General features: G+C 42.5%; 1 pseudogene; it reads left to right on the forward strand.

The window, feature by feature from the left end:
- The first annotated feature begins 6104 nt into the window (after window positions 1–6104).
- LOC140193971 (ubiquitin carboxyl-terminal hydrolase 35 pseudogene) lies at window positions 6105–12483 on the forward strand (annotated as a pseudogene).
- The last annotated feature ends 5899 nt before the right edge of the window (window positions 12484–18382 follow it).

Genomic DNA, 18382 nt, shown 5'->3' on the forward strand with positions numbered 1-18382 from the left:
AGGGATATCGTGGACTGAGTCCACAGCGTTCGTAAGTGGGAGGTCATGCTCCATCTCAATACCAATGACATGTGTAGGAGGGGTAACGAGGTCCTGAAAAGTGAGCGCAGGGAGTTACTGTAGGTGCTACATCAAAGGACAGGGCATCCAGGGTTGTGATCTCAGGATTGCTACCTGTGCCACATGCTAGTGAGTCCAGAAACAGGAAGATCATGCAGTTTAACCTGTGGCTAAGGAGATACCAGCGTCAGGCATTTTCATGCCTTACAAGGCGCTGTTCGAAAGGCTGTGTGGGGCGCCACACCTCGCACAGACATTTCACAGTATTATTTTACGAGGCCAAGCTGTGAGCTTGACATCAACCTGGCATGGATGGAGAGCACGCATGGGCGCGGTCTGTCACTGGGTCAAACTCGGGAACCTCTGTTCTCGAGCCCGGCGCTGATCTCACTGCATCACCAGTCTCTCAGGTCTGATTCAATGTCATCATCATAAGGAGATGGTGCAGGAGGGAGGGCTTCAGATGTTTGGATCATTGGGCTCTCTTCCAGGAAAAGGGGGACCTGCACAGAATAGATGGTTTGCAACTGAACTGGAGGGAGCCTAATACCCTAGCAGGAACATTCACTGGTGCTGTATGGGGAGTTTTAAACTAGAGCTGCAGGGTGATGGAAATCAGAGTGCCAGGGCAGATAGTGGAGAGACCATAAGACAAAGGAGCAGAATTAGGCCATCTGGCCCGTTGAGTCTGCTCCACCATTCGGTCATGGCTGATCCTTTTTTTTAATCTCCTCTTCAACCCCAGTTCCCAGCCTTCTCCCCGTAACCTTTGATGCCATGTCCAATCAAGAAATGTCCATCTCTGCCTTAAGTACACCCAACAACCTGACCTCCACAGCTGCATGTGGCAACAAATTCCACAAATTCGCCACCCTTTGGCTGAAGAAATTTCTCCGCATCTGTTTTGAAAGGGCGCCCCTCTATCCTGAGGCTGTGCCCTCTTGTCTTAGACTCTCCTACCATTCAAATTACCCTTTCCACATCTACTCTGTTTGGGCCTTTCAACATTCGAAAAGTTTTGGTGAGATCCCCCTTCTGAATTCCAGAGAGTACAGACCCAGAGCCATCAAACGTTCCTCATATGATAACTCCTTCATTCCTGGAATCATCCTTGTGAACCTCCTCTGGACCCTCTCCAATGCCAGCACATCTTTTTGAAGATGAGGAGCCCAAAACTGTTCACAATACTAAACGTGAGGCCTCACCAGTGCCTTATAAAGCCTCAGCATCACATCATTGCTCTTGTATTCTAGACCTCTTGAAATGAATGCTAACATGGCATTTGCCTTCCTCACCACTGGCTCAACTGACAAGTTAACCTTTAGGGCGTTCTGCACAAGGACTCCCAAGTCCCTTTGCATCTCAGGTTTTTGGATTTTCTTCCTGTTTAGAAAATAGTCCGCACATTTATTTCTACTATCAAAGTGTATGACCATGCATTTTCCAACATTGTATTTCATTTGCCATTTTCTTGCCCATTCTCCTAATCTGCCTAAGTCCTTCTGCATTCTTCCTTTTTCCTCAACACTACCTGCCCCTCCACCAATCTTCATATCATCTGCAAACTTGGCAACAAAGCCATCTATTCCATCACCTAAGTCATTTATATACAGCATAAAATGAAGTGGTCCCAACATTGACCCCTGCGGAACACTACTAGTCACTGACAGCCAACCAGAAAAGGATCCTTTTATTCCCACTCGCTGCCTCCTACCAATCAGCCAATGCTCTAACCATGTTAGTAACTTTCCTGAAATACCATGGGCTCTTAACTTGGTAAGCAGTCTTATGTGTGGCACCTTGTCAAAGGCCTTCTGAAAGTATAAATATACAACATCCACTGCATCCCCTTTATCTCTCCTACTTGAAATCTCCTCAAAGAATTCCAACAGGTTAGTCAGGCAGGATTTTCCCTGAAGGAAACTATACTGACTTTGTACTATCTTGTCCTGTGTCACCAAGTACTCCATCACCTCATCCTTAACAATTGACTCTAATATCTTCCCAACCACTATAATTTCCTTCCTGCTGCCTTCCTCCTTTCTTAAAGAGTGGAGAACATTTGCAATTTTCTAGTCCACTGAGGCTGTGGAGAAAAAAAATTGCTAAGCTTACATACAAGGTCAGGAATCAAAAGATTGAGCAAGGTTGGACTAATGTTCTGAGCTGCATAAATTTCAATGCAAGGAGTATCGTAAGAAAGGCGGATGTGCTTGGGGCATGGATCAACACATAGAACTATGATGTTGTAGCCATTAGTGAGAAGGACTAGCAGCTCAGTGTTCCAGGGTTCCATTGTTTTGGACCTGGTAGAGTGTGGGGAGGGGTGGGGTAGTATTACTAGTCAGGGAAAATGTCACGGCAGTACACAGGCAGCACAGACCAGAGGGCTCATCTAGTGAGGCTTTATGGGCAGAAAGAGGAATAAGAAAGATATGACCACGTTAATGGGATTATATTATAGACTAAACAACGGTCCATGGGATTTATAAAAGAAAATTTGTAGAGATCCCAAACAATTGCGAGAACCATAAGACTGCGATAATAGGCAATTTTAACTTTCCACATATTGACTGGGATTCCCATGTTGGAAAAGTGCTGGATAGGATTGAGTTTGTCAAATATGTACAGGAAAGTTTCCTTAATCGGTACATAGATTCCCAAGTACAAGGAGTGCAATATTAGATCTCCTATTAGGGAATGAGACCGCAGGTGATAGAAGTTGTCATAATGTCATTAGTTTCAAGGTAATTATGGAAAAGGATAGATTTGATCCTTGGGTTGAAATTTTTAATTGGGGTAGGCCAATTTTGATGGTGTCGGAAAGGATTTGGCAAGTGTGGATTGGGTCAGGTTGTTTTCTTGTAAAGGTGTACTTAGTAAATGGGAGGCCTTTAAAAGTGAAATTTTGAGAGTACGGAGACTGCGTGTTCCTGTCAAAATTAAAGTCAAGGATAACAGGTTTAGAGAACCATGGATTTTGAGAGATATTGAGGTCCTGGTTAAGAAAAGAAGGAGACACATGGGAACACTCCCATGTGTTCAGACATAAGTTTATAGGCAGGTAGGAAGAAATGAGGTACTTGAGGAGTATAAAAAATGCGAAAGAACACTTAAGAATAAAATCCGCAGGGCTAAAAGAAGGAATGAGGTTCCTTTAGCAGACAAGGTAAGGAGAGTCCTAAGAACTTTCATATATATTAAGAGCAAAAGGATAGCAAGGAACAAAATTAGTTCTCTGGAATGTCAGAGTGGTAATCTATGCATGGAGCTGAGAGAGGTGGGGAAGGTTTTAAATCTGTACTTTCTCCGGAGAAGGACAGAGTCTATAGAAGTGAGGCAAAGCAGCAGCAAGACCAGGGACCCTATACAGATTACAGAGGAGGACGTGTTTTCTGTCTTGAGGCAAATTAAGTTGGATGAACCCCCGGGATGTGACAAGATTTCCCTTGGGCTCTGTGGGAAGCTGGTATAGAAATACTAGCTCAAGGGGCTCAAGCAGAAATATTTAAAACATCCTTAGCCGTGGGAGAGGTACCAGAGGATTGGAGGATCACTAATGTTGTTCCATTGTTTAAGAGAGCCTCTAAGAATAAGCCAGGGAATTATAGGCTGGTGAGCTGGACATCAGTGGTGGGTAAGTTATTGGAAGTTATTCTAAGGGACTGGATATATAAGTACAATCCCTCAGCATTCAAAATGAGGTAGTAAATTAGATTAGACATTGGTTTTATGGGAGATGCAAGAGAGTGGTAGTAGATGGTTGCCTCTCTGACTGGAAGCCTGTGACTAGTGGTGTGCCGCAGGGAGCACTCCTGTTTGTCATCTTTGAGTGTGAGGTAGCTGCAGGTCTCAGTAACCCTGAACACCATTTACATGAGTTCATTAGAGTTGTTCAATGACTACTTTTATCATTAAGCTGTCACAGTGTTTTTCATGACACTCGTTATGTGAATATGGTTTCCTTATGCTTCATGTTCTTAAATGATTAGTTTTTGATATTGTTCTGCACAGATTTCCAGTGTTTTATGTTCTATTTAAGATTATTCTGGACCAGTGCTCATCACTGAGTCCTGAATTTCTGTGTGCTCAAGCCCCAAATAAGTGTGGTCTTAGTTTGATTACTCCCTGTATTGCTCCCTGAACAAATCTTGATCGTTAATTTCTACTGTGGAGCCCAGAGTTTATTCCGCATCTGGGGCCACTTTTCTGAAGATCATGACAGCAGGACTCAGCCAGTCATGGACCCAGCTATGATTGATCAACTTTGCATGACACTGGCCTGCCAAAGGCAGGCAGCTGGAACCATGAGCAGTTCCTCCAGAAGATACTTCCATTGCAGAAGGACTCCGGTTTCAAGCGTACACTTGTGTGCCCTGCTACACGTTCCCAGAACTACCTGCCACCCCCAGAGCAGTACGATGGGGACCCTGAGTCTTGCTGTGGGTTCTTAAATCAATGCTCCCTAGTCCTTGAATTGCAGCCCACAAAATTCCCCTTGGGCAGGAGTAAGGTGGCCTTTATAATTTCCCTATCTTGGGCAGGGCCTTTTCATGAGCAACGACTTAATGGGTGAAGGATACTCCCATGTGATCTGACATAAATTTATTTCTAAAAATGATGAGGAAGGTGTTCTTTCATCTTCCAGGGGCTCAGAGGCAGCCAGCAGATTCCTCCAGCTGCATCAGGGACACAATCTGTGGCCAAATCAGTTCCATTGATTTCTGTACCCCAGTGGCCAAGAGCAGATGGAACAATGAGGCTTTGGTTGCTCAGTTTAGGTGGAGATTAATTGACTAGCTTAAAAACATTCTTGCGACCAGAGAACAGGTAGGGGATTTGGAGGAACTTATGGAGAAGGCCATAAGAATCGACAACCATATTTCTGAAAGAAAGATGGAGAAGTGTAGTGAGTTCATCTGGAGACTGGTTCTCAGAACTACCCAATGTCTACCTCAGGTCCTCAATCTGATAACCACTGCAGATCACCACAATCATTGCTGGAAGAACCCATGCAACTTGGAAGTGCTGATGTCTCCCCAGCTGAGTGAGAGTGATGCATGACGCCGAGGTGTTGCTTATACAGTGGTAAGGCTGGCCACTTCTGAGTCACCTGACCCGAGTTGTCAGGAAAATCTCCCAGGACCGTTTAGTGAGGGGAGAACTGTAACAGTCTCAAGTCCCTCTCCTGTTTCATGGAGTCCCAGAGTGGTTTTACCATCCCGATTACCTTGGGGGAGACATCAACAATCTAAGAGAGCTTTGGTAGACTCTGGTTCAGCGGGGAGTTTTTGGACATCGGACTGGTAAAGAGATTCCAAATTCGCAAGGTTAATTTCCAATTTATTCATTCTCTAGACATTCCTTGGATTAACTGGTCTGTTGGCACCTCTATATCCCTCATTAGTGACAGAGAAAGAGCAGGTGGGATGTTGAACTGTTGGGATGAACAGTGGTTTTGATGGACTCTAGATCTGTTGCTTGCATGCCAGATGGTGAGGAGCTGATGCTTTCTGCCGGAATAAATGGAGAATGGGAGGGGGAGGGTTGATGCTTTGGCTCTGCTTGTGCATGGGAGCGGGGCTTTGGGGTTCTAATGTTTTTCTGTCATTCATTCTTTGGGGCTTTTCTTCTGCTTCATGGATGCCTGCGAAGAGTAAGAACTTCAGGTTGTATACATTCTCTGATATTAAGTGGAACCTTTGAACCGTTAAGTTGTCTAGAGTGCCGTTGGAGTACCCAGATTTGTTGGAGGTGTTTAGCAAAGGAGAACCACTATGTTCCCGCCATACAAGGACTATGAATGCACCATCAATTTACTACCTGGTACATGTCCTCCCTGGGGAAGGCTCTCTGGCTTGTCTGCTCCTCAGAGACAACCTATGGAGAAAAAAATGGACAAGATTTTGGAAGCTATGATGTTGTCTTGCTATCCAACTTCTGTCAAGCATGTTCCTGTAAGACGTATTTCAGAAGCAGCAAAAGAACCTCTCGATGGTGAACAGTGCATAGCCATTTAAGGATGTGGATGTATTTGATGGCCCATCAATGCATTGGCCACTGTGGTCCAATATATGGAAATCATGGAGGGGGTCATTCAAAAAATGACAAATAATGATTGCATCATGGATATAGAGATGTTGACTGCTTTGACCAATACGATCGATTGGCTTTCTAGCCATTAGCCAATATCATAGATAAGTGGATTATTGGCTTACTGAATATTTGGCTGCTGTGAAAAACTTCAGCATTTTGCTCGAAGTCACGCTTTCAAAAACCGAACAGGTGTTCTCAAGGCTCTTTTTCCCAGTTGTAAGAGCAGGAGCACTTGCTGTGCGGAAATATCAGCTTTTAACTTTCCAACATTCATTGGAAGCATTCCATGTGCTTGTTTGTCACATTCCTAAATTAATAATGTCATTCTCTGAGGTTCCGGTGACATCATCGTGCAGAATGGCAGCTTAAATCAGCAGCTCCTCTGGAAAAACACATATTTTGCCCCGTTAATTCATCAAATGTAAGACCTTTCAAAAATATCTGAATTGATAAGGGGGGCAAGAATGGGGAGAAAGAATGGAGATAAAAATAGCATCACTGCAGAGCCTGTGGGAGAGAGAGGTACAATGAGTGGCTCTCCTACACGTGCTCGTGGCGGCGAGGCTGACACTGGGCCTAGTGCAGGCGAAGCAGCAAATATGATAGGGATTCTGGAAGAGATAAGGGAAGTCCAAAAAGATATAAAGCAGCAACTCAATGATATAAAGTCGGAGCTCGCCAACGTCAATCAGAAAATAGCGGTGGCAGAGACTCGAATTGAGAAGATGGAAGATCGTGTGCAAAACATGGAACAGATACTAAGTAAGACGATAAAAATATTAAATCAACAGGAAATTAAATTGTTTGACCAGGAGAGAGAAGATCACGACGGAAAAATATCAGGATTTATAATGTTCCCAAGGGAGCGGAGGGATTGTTGATGATGGACTTTGTAGACAAACTGCTGCGGGAAGCACTGGAGATTCCTCAGACTACGGAGGTTGAAATTGAAAGGGCGCACCGTTCACTTGTCCAGTGGCCTCCCGGAGACAAAGAAGATAAACAGCGCTCCATTGTACTTAGGTTCCTTCGATTCAAGAGCAAGGCGGAGATTCTACGAAGGACCTGGGCTAAGAAGAGGGTGTTTTGGAATGGGAAGTTAATATACTTACGGAAGGAATATTCCGAAGCGAAATGAATATTAAAGCAAGAAAAGATTAAATTCCAAACCCCGTACCCTGCTAAACTGAGGGTATTTTACCGAGAAGGGATACAACTATATCAGAGGGTGGAAGAGGCAACCACAGACATGAAGAACAGAGGACTGTCCATTAGCATGGTCAAACCAAGGGAAAGCCTGGCTGAGCAGTTATCCTGAACTGCTTGGGAAATACTAAGAGAAACCTAGAAAGCAGGGGGCAGGAACAGGATGAGAGAAGGATTTTAGGAAGAGACTGTCAGTTCTCTGAGGGCAGCCCTCACCTCCTCCAGAAGAGCCATAAGGTTTGGCTAACTTTAAAAGTGCTGATAAACTAAATGGAAGCAAAAATAGACGGTGATATACCTATCTCAAGAAATACGTGTTATAATGTGGATTTTATATTACTCAATTTTTTAAAAAAAATTATTTATTCAATCCATTTTCCCCACCTAAATGAGAATATATATATGGGAGGAATACACAGGGAAATCATTTCTGTGTAATGGACATAGTTTTATTTTGCTTACTTTTATAGGTACTGCAGCGGGGGCCCTCAACCCACTGGTAGGAGGGGCTATCCCCCATGTCTAGACTTTTCTTCTACCCAACCCAGGATCATCTAGAGACCCCAGCCTTGGAATCACACCTTTGTTACCTTTTTTTATATTATTCACTTTTCTTGATTCTTATTTGTTCAGGGAGTAGATCAATTAAGTTATATTCTGCAAATTACAATGATATACAAACAGATAAATACATTTAGAGAGTAAGACCATATATTAAAGAGACTAGGAGAGAAGAGGTTAGTTCACAACAGGGGGATGGGAACGAGTGCAGAGAGACAGAGGGGTGTAAAATGAGGGTAGAAGCAAAAAGTAGTAAGGTGAAAAGTAAAAGTGGCAGGCCGGCAAACCCAGGGCAGAAATCAAAAAGGGCCACTTTTCAACATAATTGTATAAGGACTAAGAGTGTTGTAAAAGCAAGCCTGAAGGCTTTGTGTGTCAATGCAAGGAGCATTCGTAAAAAGGTGGATGAATTAAAAGTACAGATTGTTATTAATGAATTTGATATAGTTGGGATCACAGAGACATGGCTCCAGGGTGACCAGGGACAGGAGCTCAACATTCAGGGATATTCAATAGTCAGGAGGGAGAGACATGAAAGAAAAGGAGGTGGGGTAGCATTGCTGGTTAGAGAGGAGATTAACGCAATAGAAAGGAAAGACATTAGCCAGGAGGATGTGGAATCGATATGGGTAGAGCTGCATAACACTAAGGGGCAGAAAACGCTGGTGGGAGTTGTGTACAGGCCACCTAACAGTAGTAGTGAGGTTGGGGATGGTATTAAACAGGAAATTAGAAATGTGTGCAATAAAGGAACAGCAGTTATAATGGGTGACTTCAATCTACATATAGATTGGGTGAACCAAATTGGTAAGGATGCTGAGGAAGAGGATTTCTTGGAATGTATGCGGGATGGTTTTTTGAACCAACATGTCGAGGAACCAACTAGAGAGCAGGCTATTCTAGACTGGGTATTGAGCAATGAGGAAGGGTTAATTAGCAAACTTGTCGTGAGAGGCCCCTTGGGTAAGAGTGACCATAATATGGTAGAATTCTTTATTAAGATGGAGAGTGACATAGTTAATTCAGAAACAAAGGTTCTGAACTTAAAGAAGGGTAACTTTGAAAGTATGAGATGTGAATTAGCTAAGATAGACTGGCAAATGACACTTAAAGGGTTGATGGTGGATAGGCAATGACAAGCATTTAAAGATCGCATGGATGAACTACAACAATTGTTCATCCCAGTTTGGTAAAAGAATAAATCAAGGAAGGTAGTGCACCCATGGCTGACAGGGGAAATTAGGGATAGTATCAATTCCAAAGAAGAAGCATACAAATTAGCCAGAAAAAGTGGCTCACCTGAGGACTGGGAGAAATTCAGAGTTCAGCAGAGGAGGACAAAGGGCTTAATTAGGAAGGGGGAAAAAGATTATGAGAAAAAACTGGCAGGGAATATAAAAACTGACTGTAAAAGCTTTTATAGATATGTGAAAAGAAAAAGATTGGTTAAGACAAATGTAGGTCCCTTAGTCAGAAACAGGTGAATCGATCATGGGGAACAAGGACATGGCAGACCAATTGAATAACTACTTTGGTTCTGTCTTCACATAAATAATCTTCCGGAAATAGTAGGGGACAGAGGGTCCAGTGAGATGGAGGAACTGAGGGAAATACATGTTAGTAGGGAAGTGGCGTTAGGTAAATTGAAGGGATTAAAGGCAGATAAATCCCCAGGGCCAAATGGTCTGCATCCCAGAGTGCTTAAGGAAGTAGCCCAAGAAATAGTGGATGCATTAGTGATAATTTTTCAAAACTCTTTAGATTCTGGACTAGTTCCTGAGGATTGGAGGGTGGCTAATGTAACCCCACTTTTTTAAAAAAGGAGGGAGAGAGAAACTGGGGAATTATAGACCGGTTAGCCTGACATTGGTGGTGGGGAAAATGCTAGAGTCAGTTATCAAAGATGTGATAACAACACATTTGGAAAGCGGTGAAATCATCGGACAAAGTCAGCATGGATTTGTGAAAGGAAAATCATGTCTGACGAATCTCATAGAATTTTTTGAGGATGTAACTAGTAGAGTGGATAGGGGAGAACCAGTGGATGTGGTATATTTGGATTTTCAAAAGGCTTTTGACAAGGTCCCACACAGGAGATTAGTGTGCAAACTTAAAGCACACGGTACTGGGGGTAAGGTATTGATGTGGATAGGGAATTGGTTGGCAGACAGGAAGCAAAGAGTGGGAATAAACGGGACCTTTTCAGAATGGCAGGCAGTGACTAGTGGGGTACCGCAAGGCTCAGTGCTGGGACCCCAGTTGTTTACAATATATATTAATAACTTAGATGAGGGAATTAAATGCAGCATCTCCAAGTTTGCGGATGACACGAAGCTGGGCGGCAGTGTTAGCTGTGAGGAGGATGCTAAGAGGATGCAGGGTGACTTGGATAGGTTAGGAGAGTGATCAAATTCATGGCAGATGCAATTTAATGTGGATAAATGTGAGGTTATCCAGTTTGGTGGCAAAAACAGGAAAACAGATTATTATCTGAATGGTGGCCGATTAGGAAAAGGGGAGGTGCAATGAGACCTGGGTGTCATTGTACACCAGTCATTGAAAGTGGGCATGCAGGTACAGCAGGCGGTGAAAAAGGCGAATGGTATGCTGGCATTCATAGCAAGAGGATTCGAGTACAGGAGCAGGGAGGTACTACTGCAGTTGTACAAGGCCTTGGTGAGACCACACCTGGAGTATTGTGTGCAGTTTTGGTCCCCTAATCTGAGGAAAGACATCCTTGCCATAGAGGGAGTACAAAGAAGGTTCACCAGATTGAACCCTGGGATGGCAGGACTTTCATATGATGAAAGACTGGATCGACTAGGCTTATACTAGTTGGAATTTAGAAGATTGAGGGGGGATCTTATTGAAACATATAAAATCTTAAAGGGATTGGACAGGCTAGATGCAGGAAGATTGTTCCCGATGTTGGGGAAGTCCAGAACGAGGGATCACAGTTTGAGGATAAAGGGGAAGCCTTTTAGGACCGAGATTAGGAAAAACTTCTTCACACAGAGAGTGGTGAATCTGTGGAATTCTCTGCCACAGGAAACAGTTGAGGCCAGTTCATTGGCTATATTTAAGAGGGAGTTAGATATGGCCGTTGTGGCTAAAGGGATCAGGGGGTATGGGGGGAAGGTTGGTACAGGGTTCTGAGTTGGATGATCAGCCATGATCGTACTGAATGACGGTGCAGGCTCAAAGGGCCGAATGGCCTACTCCTGCACCTATTTTCTATGTTTCTATTTTGGGTACAAACCTCAAGAATGGTTGAAAAGAGATAAATATAAATATTTAATGAATGTACTGCTGGTGGCTGGTAAAAAGACTCTTACCAGGAAATGGTTATCTCAGGAGAGCCCAACTTTAAATATATGGATGGAAATTACAATGGACATTTACAAAATGGAGAAGATAACGACATCTGTTAATCATAAGTTGAAACAATTTTATTCATAGTGGAAAAAATGGTTTAACTACATAACATCTCATAGGCCTGCTTTTATTTTCACAATCAATGAATATCTTGTTAAAAAAATCACTCCCTACTCTGTACATAGTTTTCTTCTTTCGATTGTTCTTTCTTTCCTCTTCTTTCTATAAGAGTATACTTCAGATAAATATTATGTGGAGATTTATGACAAATATGATTATATGATATATATGTACAGTATCTGAAATGCATCCTATGGAAACGTTTGTTTGATGATGAAACTCAATAAAAATAAATTATAAAAATAATGTCATTCTCTAAAGAAGAGTCCAATTCTGCTATAAGCCGTCGACAACAACGGTCTGATTTGGTACTCTGCATGATCTTGCAGTTTTCAGGCTTCCCTGACCTAAATGAACCTGTCATACAATCACTAAAGGATTTTCCCATTCCAAATGAGGGAAAAACAAAGCAGCTGCTCAATCAGAATGCCTGGATGTCACAGCGTAAGATGTATTGGAACCTTTGTACTCAAGACTCAACTTTCTCAACCTTCTGTATGACACTCATTGCCTCATGCAAAGGTTCCAATGCATTTTTCTTTGTGCCATCCAGGTATCCTGCAAAATTGGATACAGGAAAGACAGGACTGGCAGATCTTGGTGATACCTGCTACGTGAAGAGTGTCATTCAGGTCCTTTTCATGACTTCTGACTTCAGGAATGCTGTTATGCTACTCAAAGAGAGTGATTCGCAATTATTAATGATGAAACTTCCATGGTTATTTGCTTTCCTGGAACATAGCCATCTCTCCATCTCTCCATATATCTTCTTGAAAGCTTCATCTCCTCCATGGTTTAATCACAGGTTGCATTAGAACCAGTCAGAGTATTGAAGATATCTATTGGACAGGCTACATGAAGAGGAGAAGCCTAGTAAAGGAGTATCTCATGGACTGAGACATTCAGGCAATGAAGCCTGTACAGAAGGTTGAGATCCAGAGAAAACAGTAATAGAAAATGTTTGGTGGGAAATTGGGGACTAGGATCTTTTGTTACTGTTGTTACAATATTTCTCTCCAAGAGGAAGCTTTTACAGACACAGCTCGAGCATTTTCCACTGCCTAACAAGGTTCTACAAAGGTGTGATCCTTCAAGTGGTCCTAATGTTTCAATGAAGATTACGAGTGCAGGTAATTTGGCATCACAAAATGAGCACCAACACATGATGGCCAAGATTCTAAATAAACAGACACAAACAAAATATAAGGAGCATTAAGTGCGAGTGGTACCATTTGAAATAATTGTTTCCCATGGAACAGCAAAAGGGGAGAATGCAGCATCTAGAATTAGTTGTTTGCCACAGAATGATTTTTCAGTGGCCTCTGGGGAAGAAGTGTGTGACTCAGCAAATTGTAGATGGTTTCTGATATCATTAACTACTTTCTTTCACCAGAAATGCTGTTTGGTGATAGCAGATATTATTTTCAATAAATGTACCTCATTACAAGAAGCAGAAGTGATGGAATTAACTGGAAGACCGCATTATCTTATCTTGACTTTATTATGATTCTCCTTTGATCTTGCAACTATGAAGTACAGAAAGATTCTGGATAATGTAGCTGTTCCTTTAGTCCTTAATCTACCTGTTAGGATTAATTCAAAGAATGAGCAGAACATTTGTGGTGAAAATCAATTATGTTAGCGAGGAAAATGGAAACTTTTTGCAGAGAAAAGATGTTGGGTTTCCTCTCGGGACATTCTGGATCCTCATTTAACCATGGACTTTTATAACATGTATCCTGACTGATCTGGGCCATCAGATGCTGGCCATAAGTGGGGCAGGGGAAGGATCCGGTCATGAACCCTTCCGATCAGCCAGGCACACTGGGTAACGACAGGTTTCGAGTTTATTAGAGTTACTTAATGACTACTTTTATCATTAAGCTGTTGCCGTGTTTTTTGTAACAATCATTATGTGATTATGGTTTCTTTTTTCTTCTCATTGTCAGGTGATGGTTTTTTTATTTTGACCAGTTCTGTGTGTTCAAATGCCAAGTAAGTAAGCTTGGGATTATTCTCAGTATTTTTCTCCGAATAAACCTTCATTGTTAACTTCTACTATCGAGTCCTGAGTTTACTCCACCCCTGGGTCCGCTTGTCCAAAGATTGTGACATTTGCGTGGGGGGGGTTGGTCAGGAAGGTTCAGTCACCTGGCATTCAATGTGCGGTGGTAAATTGGATTAGGCATTGGCTTCGTGGGAGAAGCCAGAGACTGGTAGTAGATGGTTGCTTTTCTTAACTAGCAAGTGCGCTGCAGAGTTCGGCGCTGGGTCTGTTGTCGCTTGTTGTCTATATCAATGATCTGGATGGTAATATGGTAAACTGGATCAGCAAATTGTGGATGACCAAGATTGGGGGTGCAGTGGACAGCAAGGAAGACTTCCAAAGCCTGCTAAGGCTGGGATCTGAACCAGCTGAAAAAATGGGCTAAAAATGGCAGATGGAATGTAATGTAGATAAGTGCAAGGTGTAGCACTTTGGGCAGACCAACCAGGGTAGGTCTTATGCTGTGAGCTGTAGGGCACTGAGGAATGCAGTAGAACAGAGACATCTGCGAATACAGATCCAAAGTGGTGCCACAGGTAGATAGGGTTGTAAAGAAAACTTTTGGCACATTGGCCTTCATAAATCAATGTATTGAGTACAGGAGTTGGGAAATTATGTTGAAATTGTAGAAGACATTGGCGAGGCCTAATTTGGAGTATTGTGTGCAGTTTCGGTCACCTACCTACAGGAAAGATGTAATTAAGATTGAAAGAATGCAGAGAAAATTTAAAAGGATGTTGCTGGGACTTGAGGACCTGAGTTATAGGGAAAGGTTGAATAGGTTAGGACTTAATTCCCTCAAACATAAAAGATTGAGGGGAAATTTGATAGAGGTATACAAAATTATGAGGCTTATAGATAAGATAAATGCAACCACTCCAGCTGGGTGAGATTACAACGGGAGGCTGTGGGGTTAAGGGTGAAAGCTGAAATGTTTAAGGGGATCGTGGGGAGGAATTTCTTCACCCAGAGGGTGCTGAGTGTGTGGAATGAGCTCCCAGTGCAAATGGTGGATGTTGGTTCAAACTGAACAGTTAAGAGCAGTTTGAATCGGTACATAGATGGGAAGGGTGTGGAGGGCTAAAGCTCAGGAGCAGACTGATGGAACGAGGCGGATTAATGGTTCGGCATGGTTTAGGTGGGCTGAGGGGCTTGTTTCTGTGTGGTGGTGTTCTCCGACTCCAGCCTTCAGCTCATGACTCCTGCCACCTAGATCTTGAATTACAGAAGTAGCGCTTTTCAGCCTAATGCTGTGTTTCTAGAATAATCTTTGATCAAAATGTTCTCACTGAAACTGACACACTGGTGATCAATAATTTTGTGCATGGCCTGTCAAGGGCAAGCACTGAAGAAAAAGGGTTATCAGATCAGCTAAAGTTATTCTATACAATCAGTAAGGGTTGGAGTAAAAACCTGAGATCGAAAATAAAACTGAAAATGCAGACAGCACTCAGTATCTATGGAGAGAGAAAATGAGACAAAAGTTTCATGTCAACGAATCTTCATCTAAACTGGAAAAGTGAGAAAATAAAGCTGCTTTATGTGTCAAAAAGGAGGAGGGATGGAGCAAAGAAGAAGGAGCATGTCTGTGACTGAATGCAGAACAAAATTGTCAAGGTCCAGCAGTTAGAAGTAAAAGGGTAAAGAAATTAAAAAAATGAAATTTCCAGCAACGTCATTGGAGAGAAATTACAATTGCTTACTAGAATTGGTTGAGTTCAACACCGAATCATGGGGGCTATAATATGTCAGATGAAAGATGAGGTACTGTACCTTGAGCTTCCGTTGGGCAACATTAGATCAATGTAAGTGGGCAATCCGAGTCTGATCTCTCCAATGAAGAGGAAACCTCAGGAATGTCACAGACTAACTATCAATGCTTGACCTGCACCCTTTTGTCTTGATATTGAAGTAATGGCTACAAATTATCTACTGGAGTGCAACGATCAACATTTGTGGGAGGAAATGAATTGACGATGTTTCAGGAAGCTTCAATGCTTTGCAAATAAAAACCCACTCTCCCACCCAGCCCAAAGCACCTAATGCACTGATACCCCCCCCCCAAAAAACTTTAACAATTCATTTCCTCCCACCAAGTTTTTTTTGCTGCTCCAGATTCCAGCATCTGCATTCTCTTGTGGCCCGTCTGAAGTAATGACTACTTTGACAACTTTGTTTTGCACAGCCATCCGGTATTCTCTCCACCTTGCCCCTTTCTGAAATGTAAATCATGCTTGATTTCTCACATATTCATTCTGATGAAGGCTCATAGATCTGTTTCATTTCTCGAACGTGGATTTGTGAGCTCGGGGCTGGGGAGGAGAGCAAGGTGTGATGACAGTAGTTTGGGTGCATGAAGGTAGGTGGGAGAATGAGGTGTGATGATGGAGATTTGGGAGCCTGAAGGTGGGTGGGAGAGTGGGGAAGCCCAGATAGAGCTTTAGCAAGCTGGAAGGTATTTTTAGAGGAGGCTGGGTGGGAGAATAAGGTTTTTGTTTTTGTAGTATTGGGACCTTCCTGTCTTTTTCACATTGTTTGTTTGTCCATCTTGTTGTGTGCAGTTTTTCATTTGTGCTTCTTTGTACTTACTGTCAATACCCACAAGAGAATGAACCTCAGGGATGTACACAGTGATAATAAACTTGGTAACAAATTTACTTTGAACATTCAACTTTGAGTTCCTCCAGCAGATGTCTGGAACCATTAATTCAATATTGAGTGAGTAGAATCTGAGACTGCCTGACTGGCTGAGAGCTTCTAACATCTATTTTTTTAACCAGTTGTGATATTAATTCATCTTTCTCGTTTATGTTTCTCATTGAGAAATAATTAAGTTCTAAACTAAAAGAATTAGTTGCTGCCTGTAGTGTGGTAATTGCACAGCAGCACAGGGCCCATGGTAATGTAAGCCTATTACAGTGCCAGTGACCCCGGTCCATTTCCTGCTGATGTCTGTAAGGAGTTTGTACATTCTCCCCATGACCATGTGGGTGTCCTTTAGGTGCTCCGGTTTCCTCCCACCTTCCAAAGACGTACGGGCTAGGAGGTTAATTGGTCACATGCGTGCAATTGGGCAGTGTGGGCACGTTGGGACGTAAGAGCCTGCTGCTGAGCGGCATCTCTAACTAAATAAATAAACATCACTTCAGAAAATGAATTTAACATGTGTTCCATTTCCATATAATGTCTCATTATTAATTCATTTCTCCTTAACTGATTCCACTCAGGAATTAAATATTCATTCTACTTTTAAAACATGCCTTTTACCCATCTAAGTTGTACCACGGTTAACAAGGCAGTGCCATAATTACAATTGATGTAGCACTACTTTTGGATTTAGTAATTCCCTCACCTGCATCTGAATTGAATGGCCAATTTTCAATCACTCCAATTACCATCGCCAGGTTTCATTTCCTGAACGTGGAACTCTGAGGTCATTGACTTAGAAAGACAAATCTGAATGCTACAAGCATTATTTTTTATATTACGGGAGAACAATAGGATAAAAGGGATTTGGACTTTGATGCACCGATGAATTGTTGGCTACTGTCTCCAGGATGCTGACCAGTGAAGGGGAGTGCATATTCATTGGAATGCTATTAGAAATTACAGACTTAAAGAATGTGCTTAGGTTACAAAAACTTGGCTTCTGTTCCCCGAGTTTAGGAGACTGAAGGGTGATCTTATTGCATGTTTAAAAATGGAAGTTCCACTGGGAACTGGCTACTGGTATGTATCCTTTAAATAAAAAGCTTTGCCATGGGTTTCCCAAGGCCTTCCTACCTCCATCCACCTCACCAGTCCATCCTGGACAGAATGGGGTGAATTGGTGAGAGGGATGGGAACTCACATTCAACTAAAGGGCAATGGAAATTGAAAACTTCCTCCATGATAAAGCACGGAAGCTGGGCCAAACGAATTTCTCGTTACTGAGGCGGACAATCTTTTGTTCCATTTGAAACAAATGAGGTTAAAAAGAACTGATCAGCCATGATGCTTGAAAGGTTAATATCCATCTCTTTAAACATAGTGGGATGATGGTATTGTATCTCAAGGCATAACACTGGCAAAATCTAATACTTTAGAAAACCTATCTCATGATCTATGAGTGAAATTTATTGAACGCCTTTGAGTATTTACTGTGTTTGGTGTAACTTTGTCATCTTGTTTTCATTCCCTTTTACTTGGCCACCAACTCTATTATAAATTATTTTGCCACTTCCTTACACTAAGGGACAATTTACTGGAAAAAAAATGATCATCTTTGTGATATTGCAGAATACTGGAGCCGCTGACAGAGAATGAGCTATGAGGAAACCCCACAAGCTACACCCGGACAGCACTGAGTCCAGATCCTTGAGGCAATATTCAATGAGGAGCTGTTTGAACAAGTTCTAGTCAGAAGTGTGCAGTGTTAAGAACCAGCTACTGGTGGGTATCTTCTAAGTTAAAACTTTTCTGTGGGTATTTTCAGGGCATAGAACATAGAATAGTACAGCACAGTACAGGCCCTTTGGCCCACAATGTTGTGCCGACCCTCAAACCCTGTCTCCCATATAAGCCCCCATCTTAAACTCCTCCATATACCCGTCTAGTAGTCTCTTAAACTTCACTACTGTATCTGCCTCCACCACTGACTCAGGCAGTGCATTCCATGCACCAACCACTCTCAGAGTAAAAAATCTTCCTCTAATATCCCCTTGAACTTCCCACCCCTTACTTTAAAGCCATGTGCTCTTGTACTGAGCAGTGGTGCCCTGGGGAAGAGGCGCTGGCTATCCACTCTATCTATTCCTCTTATTATCTTGTACACCTCTATCCTGTCTCCTCTCATCCTCCTTCTCTCCAAAGAGTAAAGCCCTAGCTCCCTTAATCTCTGATCATAATGCATAGTCTCTAAACCAGGCAGCATCCTGG

This window comes from Mobula birostris, chromosome 1 (genome assembly GCF_030028105.1).
Source record: "Mobula birostris isolate sMobBir1 chromosome 1, sMobBir1.hap1, whole genome shotgun sequence".
Lineage (NCBI taxonomy): Eukaryota > Metazoa > Chordata > Chondrichthyes > Myliobatiformes > Myliobatidae > Mobula > Mobula birostris.